The sequence below is a fragment of the Lagenorhynchus albirostris genome, chromosome 5, assembly GCF_949774975.1.
Source record: "Lagenorhynchus albirostris chromosome 5, mLagAlb1.1, whole genome shotgun sequence".
Taxonomy (NCBI): domain Eukaryota; kingdom Metazoa; phylum Chordata; class Mammalia; order Artiodactyla; family Delphinidae; genus Lagenorhynchus; species Lagenorhynchus albirostris.
The window spans coordinates 109,469,747-109,477,603 of record NC_083099.1 but is presented as its reverse complement, the minus strand read 5'-3'; positions in this window follow the sequence as shown (position 1 = coordinate 109,477,603).

Sequence of the window (7,857 nt, the reverse complement as noted above, 5' to 3'; positions counted from 1 at the left end):
TGAGGTTTGAAATGCTAAGTGGCTTGTTCATGGCCTCCAGCAAGTAAATAACAAGATCAGACAATTTTAGTTCAAACCCCGTTTGACTATTTGACAATAATAACCCTGCCTTTAGATTTTTATCCGAAGTATGCCACCAACACACTCCCAGCACTCTAGTTTTGGTCATATCCATGGCTCAGTACAATGTCACACTCTCAATTTCCCAAATGTTTGGTTATAGTCATCATCTTTTCATATAACTGTGACTTTTAATTTCTTTAGTTTTGTCTAAAGCAATATCATTTATCCAGGCACAGGAGATTGAGACAATTATAGAGACATTTGTAAATTAATTCCTGTCTTCCTGTTACATGTTCACAAAAATAAGAAATGCCTATTGGGAAAATTACATTAAATATATTTTTGTTAGCATTATTGGTATAATAGTATTAAAATCAAAGTATTTATTATAATGTAACCCATCTACAGAGCCCCAGAATGTAGAAGACATTGTGCTAAGTAGTGGAGAAATATAAAGATAATAATGAAAGCATCTTTGTCTTCAAGAAGTGTATTATCATACAGAGACTAAACGTTAAGTACAAAAGGGAATAACAGGACATCTAAGAGAAATTAAATAAGAGAAGATGCAAGGAGATTCCAATTGAATATAGTATTTGGGTAAGTATGGAGAAAGGATGTCAGCAACTGATCATTACAATTTTAGCAAAGTTGCCTTATAAATTTTACTAAAGGCAAATGTTTAAAATTCTAGTGTTGCTATATAGCTATTTTTCCCATAATCAGGGCTAAAATTCTGTACTAAAGATTGTCTAATACGGGATTCCACAGAATCAGACACTGGGACAAACATTAGAGTACAAGCAATGTATTTGGGATGTAATCTCAAGCAACACTGATGGGAGGTTGTGGATGTGAGATGCGGAGGAGAGGAAAGTCCTAAAGGAATACATTATTAAGCAAGTTACCACTGCGGGAAAATAAAGCTTAATTCCACTGCACAAGTGTGGGGAAATATAATAGAATATGCTTTGAGTAATTCCACCAAAAAGGCAAGGAAGCTGGGATATTTATCAACTAAATCAATGTCTGACATTTGTTGAGAGCTGCTTCTGGGAACATTAACTCTCTAATAATTCCTGCTTTGCCTGCAGAAAGCCTGAGCAAGCTGAAGAAGGCTTAAAAATTCCACATCCTCTTTCATAGTAATAGGTCAAAATGTAATACATTTTCCTTTACCTTAGGGAAAATATTCCAGTATAATGCATTACGTATGGTGGCTATAAATTTTACAATTATAGTAAAGACCTGTCAGATGTTTCTCTCATCCTCTGATGTCAATATGTCTAATGGCATCCAGCTACAGGACATTCAACTCCCTATTTTAAAGGGCCGCTCAACATGATGTCATCAATATAGTAACCTAGCATGAGGTTCTTCAGAATTTCCAGATAATGAATATGCCTTCATGTTATATTATGACAGAAAGCAGAAGATAATAAAGTCCTGGCAAAAGTGTGTATACTGCTGTTCATTTAAGTGCATGAGGACTGCTTCTGATGCTCATCTCTGATGAAGATTAAAGACATAGTTCTGTGATCAATAATATCACAGTGAAAGTCAATGGCTAAGGACTGGCTCACGTTTGGAAACTGAGTCCTTATTATCCCTTGTAGTAACTTACATCACTCTTGAGTGCTGGCTTCTGATCTTTTTAAATTCTAGAAGTCAAGAAACGTTCTTATTGTCTGAATATTTATTTTGTCCCTTGGCACACCATGATATATTAACCGTCTCTACAGATCTTTTTTTTTTTAACATCTTTATTGGAGTATAATTGCTTTACAATGGGGTGTTAGTTTCTTCTGTATAACAAAGTTAATCAGCTATACATAAATATATATCCCCTTATATCCTCCCTCTTGCATCTCCCTCCCACCCTCCCTATCCCACCCCTCTAGGTGGACACAAAGCACCGAGCTGATCTCCCTGTGCTATGTGGCTGCTTCCCATTATCTATTTTACATTTGGTAATGTATATATGTCCATGCCACTCTCTTACTTTGTCCCAGCTCACCCTTCCCCTTCCCTGTGTCCTCAAGTCCATTCTCTACGTCTGCGTCTTTATTCCTGTCCTGCCCCTATACTCTTCAGAACTTTATATATATTTTTAGATTCCATATATATGTGTTAGCATACAGTATTTGTTTTTCTCTTTCTGACTTACTTCACTCGTATGACAGTCTCTAGGTCCATCTACCTCACTACAAATAACTCAATTTTGTTTCTTTTTATGGCTGAGTAATATTCCATTGTATATATGTGCCACATCTTCTTGATCCATTCATCTGTCGATGGACACTTAGTTTGCTACCATGTCCTGGCTATTGTAAATAGAGCTGCAGTGAATATTGTGGTACATGACTCTTTTTGAATTATGGTTTTCTCAGGGTATATGCCCAGTAGTAGGATTGATGGTCATATGGTAGTTCTATTTTTAGTTTTTTAGAGAACCTCCATACTGTTCTCCACAGTGGCTGTATCAATTTACATTCCCACCAGCAGTGCAAGAGTGTTCCCTTTTCTCCACACCCTCTCCAGCATTTATTGTTTGTAGATTTTTTGATGATGGCCACCTCAACATAATAAAGGTCATATATGACAAACCCACAGCCAACATCCTTCTCAATGGTGAAAAACTGAAACCATTTCCACTAAGATCAGGAACAAGAAAATGTTGCCCACTCTCATAACTATTTTTTTTTCCCTGCAGTACGTGGGCCTCTCACCACTGTCACCTCTCCCATTGCAGAGCACAGGCTCCGGATGCACAGGCTCAGCAGCCATGCCTCACGGGCCCAGCCGCTCTGCGGCACGTGGGATCTTCCTGGACTGGGGCACGAACTTGCGTCCCCTGCATCGGCAGGCGGACTCTCAACCACTGTGCCACCAGGGAAGCCCTCACCACTATTATTCAACATAGTTTTGGAAGTTTTAGCCATAGCCATCAGAGAAGAAAAAGAAATAAAAGGAATCCAAATCAGAAAAGAAGTAAAACTATCACTGTTTGCAGATGACATGACACTATACATAGGGAATCCTAAAGATGCTACCAGAAAACTACTAGAGCTAATCAATGAATTTGGTAAAGTAGCAGGATACAAAATTAATGCACAGAAATCTCTTGCATTCCTATACTACACTAATGATGAAAAATCTGAAAGAGAAATTAAGGAAACACTCCCATTTACCATTGCAACAAAAAGAATAAAATACCTAGGAATAAACCTACCTAAGGAGATAAAAGATTTGTATGCAAAAAACTATAAGACACTGAGGAAAGAAATTAAAGATGATACAAACAGGTGGAGAGATATACCATGTTCTTGAATTGGAAGAATCAACATTGTGAAAATGACTATACTACCCAAAGCAATCCACAGATTCAATGCAATCCCTATCAAACTACCAATGGCATTTTTCACAGAACTAGAACAAAAATTTCATAATTTATATGGAACACAAAAGAACCCTAACAGCCAAAGCAATCTTGAGAAAGAAAAACGGAGCTGGAGGAATCAGGCTCCCTGACTTCAGACTATACTACAAACCTACAGTAATAAAGACAGTATGGTACTGGCACAAAAATAGAATTATAGATGAGTGGAACAGGATAGTAAGCCCAGAGATAAACCCACACACATATGGTCACCTTATGTTTGATAAAGGAGGCAAGAATATACAGTGGAGAAAAGACAACCTCTTCAATAAGTGGTTCTGGGAAAACTGGACAGCTGCATGTAAAAGAATGTAATTAGAACACCTCCTAACACCACACACACACACACACAAAACTACAGATCTTTCTTGATTGCTTTTCTAGCCTTCTGCCTATAATGATAATTATTTCTACCTTGCATCTAAGAGTTCAGTGCCACCATGTGACTACTTTTATTCTAGAACCCTGCCATTCCATTGACAGAAGGGATCCAGCTTCATGTTTGTGCTCCCAATTCCATCAACCTTGAACTGCAAGAGACAGCTATCTTTGAATTCTTAATCATTTAGGTAAAAGGAGGTACTCTGGCCTAATACTTTCCCTGACCAAACTTTAGTGAAGCTTCTCTGAGCTCTCTTCTCTACTAGATATCACCCTTGGTGCCTGTACTGTCTGTGGCCTCCCCAGCCCAGTCTTAACAAAGAATCATACTAAGTCATTTCCTCATGCTTTATATATGATCAACTTGACCTGTCTTCAGCAAGAATCCTATTAAGTTGGTTTAGCACAAATCCTCCTACCCTTGTGTCTCCTCTTAGTAATTTTCCATCCAATGACACCATCACCCTGTTCCTTAGCTATAAATCCCCTGATGTCTTTCCTGTATTTGAAATTGAGCTCAGTTCTGTACTGAAATCTCTTTCCCCTATTACAAAATAATTACTGAACAAAATCTGTCTTTGATGTTTTAACTATTGTCCAGCTCTGATTCTTTTTGATAGTTCTTACCTGTGGAATATAGTCAGGTGGTAGATTATCCGGTTTTATGTAAAAAAAATGTTCTGCTCTACACATGTTTAGACCCTCCCTCAGTCTTTTTTCAAGGGAGGTCCAAAATTTCCACCCTGTTACTATAAGCCATTTTTTTCAAGTTTTTAGGAACTATTCCAGAAGAATATTAGGACTCATTTCAGGCTTTCTAAATCATAAAAGAGTCCTCATATATATATAAAAAAAAGATCCACTATCCAGCTTTATATTCTCTGTCTCAACTTCAGTTCAGCACCATAAAGATTCATTCCCAGGCATTTCTTCTATTTTCTGCTAGGACATTTTAGCAAGGTCCTAAATAGCCTTAAAGGAATAATGCCTTCTCCTTCAAAGCATGGAAAATACTACTTTATTTCAAACAGAGGTTCTGTACAAATGAACTTATTTACAAAACAGAAGTAGAGTCATGGATGTAGAAAACAAACTTATGGTTACCAGGGGGTAAGTGGGTGGAGAGGGGATAAAATGGGACATTGGGATTGACATATACACACTACTATGTATAAAATAGGTAACTAATAAGAACCTGCTGTATAGCACAGGGAGCTCTACTTAATCCTCTGTAAGGATTACAGGCCCCATATGGCCTATATGGGAAAAGAAAATATATAAAAAATAAATAAATAAAGAGTGGATATATGTATAACTGATTCACTTCGCTGTACACCTGAAACTAAAACAAGACTGTAAATCAACTATACTCCAATAAAAATTTAAAAAAATAAAATAAAGCAGAGGTTCTCAAACTGTGTCATACACCAGAAAGACTTAGAAGGCTTGTTAAAATATAGATTGATGTCCCTTCCCCCATTACTAGTTTTGAGACTGACCTAAGAATTGGCATTTTCAATTTATTTACAGGTGAATTTGTTGCTGCTGGTCTGTTTTATGGATGGCCTGCATAAAAGAAATGAGAGAAGGTGGGCACATGTTTGGAGGAATGCAAGCAATATTTTTAAAGGCATCTTCTTCATGGTTATAAGAGAAGAGAATCTGCTTACCTATAACCAGATAGAGGTAAACAACTCTTTCAGCTCAGATAGTTCAGACAATCTGATTTTTTTAAGTTTTTAGGAACATCTACTTAAACATATCCACACTGTATTTCATAATTTCATTCCTTCTCTAATAGAGTACTACATTTTTCTTTTCCCAAAGACTTGCCAGGGTGTGAATTTCACTATTCTTATAATAAGATCCTGTGCTAATTTTTTAGCACGCTATGCCCTCCAGGAGACAAAGTTATCTTTAAATGTTGCCTCAGAGGGCTTCTGTATTTCACACCATACTGCTATAATTTAATGTTAAATTGGTTGGTAGAAGGCTGACCTGCTGTGATTTTCTTTTTCTCAGTATTTCAATGGGAAGTAAAAGCCATCTACAGGCTCCATTCTAAATGGTGCAAATTATGAAATGCCTATTCTAACTTCCATCTAGAAATAATATATATCATTTATGCTCATGATGTGTTGTACAAAGGAAGTCAACATGTCACATATAACTTCAAGTGCCAGAGAAGTTCAATCCTTAAAGTGATTGGGGAGATTTGAAAATATTTGGTGAAAATACTGTTGGCTTTGTTTCATACTTCTCATCATTAAATCTTTGGTTCATGGTCCTTTCACACACACACACACTTACCCTCTCACTACTTAAAGTTATCCAGTTCCTTATCCTTTCACACTGTTAAACTCAACATCCTGCATCCATTTCTTAGGGATACATGGTAGTTTCTTCATCAGAGTATAAAGGCTCAAGACAGCAAAACATTACAATTAGCAATATATTTGATCTTATTCATATACAAATAACTTACCTAGAAATCTCAAAATAACTATATTCAATTCAGAATAGTTTTATTAGTGAAATGATCGGCCACTACAGTTTAGGTAAGTGTTTGGATTAAGTGTTACCAGAAAATTCTATTCTCAGAACACTTTATACAAAATCCAAGAAGCATGCCCAGTCCTCTCTGGTGACCTCATTATCTTCCCAATGTGTGTCTGAGTTGAAGAATGATTTTGTCAATCATTGTCCGGAAGGACCAGGTTAGGCTATGTGAGAAGATCCCTTTTATCTTTTAGGTCTTTGATCTTCATGGGATGCAATTATCAGGCCACTGACTCTTCTGTCATTTTTGTCTTTAGGGAAACACCTGCAAGCTTCAATTTTCAGATACACTGTAATTCAGACTGTATTTTAACTCATGACAGAGGTTTAAATTTAGGCATATCACAATTTAATAACTTTTATCAAACCATATTTTATTGTGCTTCACTAGGGTAACATGAAAAACCTTTAGATACTTTACAGTTTGCTCCCATAAGTTACAGAAATATCTATCTATCTATCTATCTATCTATCTATATATATATTTATATTTATATAAGTAAAATGCTCTTTCCAAAGCCCTACATTTCACAGAAGGCTTACTATTTCTCTTTGAACGTATTTATGTTTCACTAGTCAAACAAAAGTACCCAGCCAACAGAAGTCACATTTTGGCAGCACTCCCTTAAATAGTAGCACATATATTGTCCCAATGATGACACATACTTGGATATTCATCTAAGAAGCTAACTCATGAGCACAACTTACAAGTTGTAACCACTTAGTCATAATGTATGAGAGACATTTACTATGCAACAAAATAGTACCTTCTATACAATAATTCACTCCCATGTATTTACCCAACAATTCGCTCCTATGTAATTACCCAAAGGAAAGGAAAAAAATATATATCAACATAAGGATTTGTACATGAATGTTCATAACAACCTTATATATAATAGCCCAGGTTCAAGATGGCAGAGTAGAAGGACATGCACTTACTCCCTATTGCTAGAGCACCAGAATCACAACTAACTGCTGAACAATCATCGACAGGAAGACACTGGAACTCACCAAAAATGATACCCTACATGCAAAGACAAAGGAAAGGCACAATGAGATGGTAGGAGAGACACAATCTCAATAAAATCAAATGCTATAACTGCTGGGTGGGTGACTCACAAACTGGAGAACAATTATACCACAGAAGTTCACCCACTGGAGTGAAGGTTCTGAGCCCCACGTCAGGCTTCTCAACCTGGAGGTCTGGTAACAGGAGGAAGAATTCCCAGAATATCAGACTTTGAAGGCTAGTAGGATTTGATTGCAAGACTTCAATGGGACTGAGGGAAACAGAGATTCCACTCTTAGAGGGAACACAGAATAGTGTGTGCATCGTGATGCAGGGAGAAGGAACAGTGACCCCAAAGGAGACAGAACCAGACCTACCTGCTAGTGTCAGAGGGTCTCTTGTA